The 1,092-nt window shown below is 35.3% G+C and overlaps 1 protein-coding gene across 1 annotated transcript in view; it reads right to left on the bottom strand.

Annotated features, from left to right (window-relative positions):
* LOC107674597 (potassium voltage-gated channel subfamily H member 4-like) overlaps positions 1–1,092 on the bottom strand; it is a 37,007-nt gene that overhangs the window by 15,711 nt on the left and 20,204 nt on the right. The window lies entirely within an intron of this gene.

Genomic DNA, 1,092 nt, shown 5'->3' with positions numbered 1-1,092 from the left:
CAACTCACATCCCGAATCTCGTACTGAATCTCTCTTCATATTTTACAACCACTCCCATAAGTCATATAAAGACAATTGACAGCCCAATCAATTCCTGATGAATAAAGTCAAGTTCTGCCCTAAATATCCTGTTCAAATGTCACAAAAATTACTTACTGGCATGCTGTTTTAGTAAAGTCTCAACTTTGAGACTTGTCTTTGATCATTGAAAGCAATAGAGAAGAAGAACTGACAGAATAATGTGTTATTATTCAGTAAATAACAGGAAACTACATTTAATCTTTATCTGCAAGGACATCTCATGACAGATGATAAATCTTGGTATTTCTTTAATTTAACTTTTACATCACAGAGGTGAGGGCATGGGTCAAGCTCATGGTTTTTGAGGCAGCAAATCATGTGGTTTCTAATCCTCCATGCTCTCATTTGCCACACTCTTCATTAAGATTCTGTGCAAATACATCTTTACAACTTTACATTTTAACCAAAATTGCACTTTCTATGCTTTTTGTTTATAGTTGCAATCTCTGTAAGTCAGTACCGCCATCTTAAAAACGATGCGTCACATTCTCTCTTTTCAATATTACTGCACATGGCTACATTTTCATATAAATTTTATATCAAATTTATTTTGTGCAAATTTTACTTAATTTTTAAAAATTTAATTATATAAGCAGGCTACTTTTTAAAATAATTACTTATTTTAAAAATAAGTGTTCTTCAAGTAGGCTATCCGAAAGTTTACCGACAATCATAGTTTTCAGTAATGATTTTAGTAGTTTTTTTTAGTAATCATGGTTTTTCTTTTTTCCTCAGCATTATTGCTGTTTGATTACGGCAAAGAAGGAGCGCGTGTAATTTAATTGCGCCCTTCCTGCGTTTAAGTGCGAACTGTAGTTTCGATTTGAGGAATTGGCCTGCTATAAACTATTGGCTGTGCTAATTAGAAGGCGGCCACAGCTGTTTTCACTTTAGTCTTTTAGACGGTTTATTTACCTGATGTCTGTGCGCTGACGCGGAAGCGTTCAGGCCTCCTTGTGTGAAGACCAACGAGTGTAAAGACCTGCGACTTTACCTGCGCGACTTCACCGA

Source organism: Sinocyclocheilus anshuiensis, unplaced genomic scaffold (assembly GCF_001515605.1).
Source record: "Sinocyclocheilus anshuiensis isolate Anshui unplaced genomic scaffold, SAMN03320099.WGS_v1.1 scaffold890, whole genome shotgun sequence".
NCBI lineage: Eukaryota > Metazoa > Chordata > Actinopteri > Cypriniformes > Cyprinidae > Sinocyclocheilus > Sinocyclocheilus anshuiensis.
The sequence above is the reverse complement of the archived record's forward strand: the minus strand, read 5'-3'. Positions and strand labels throughout refer to the sequence as shown.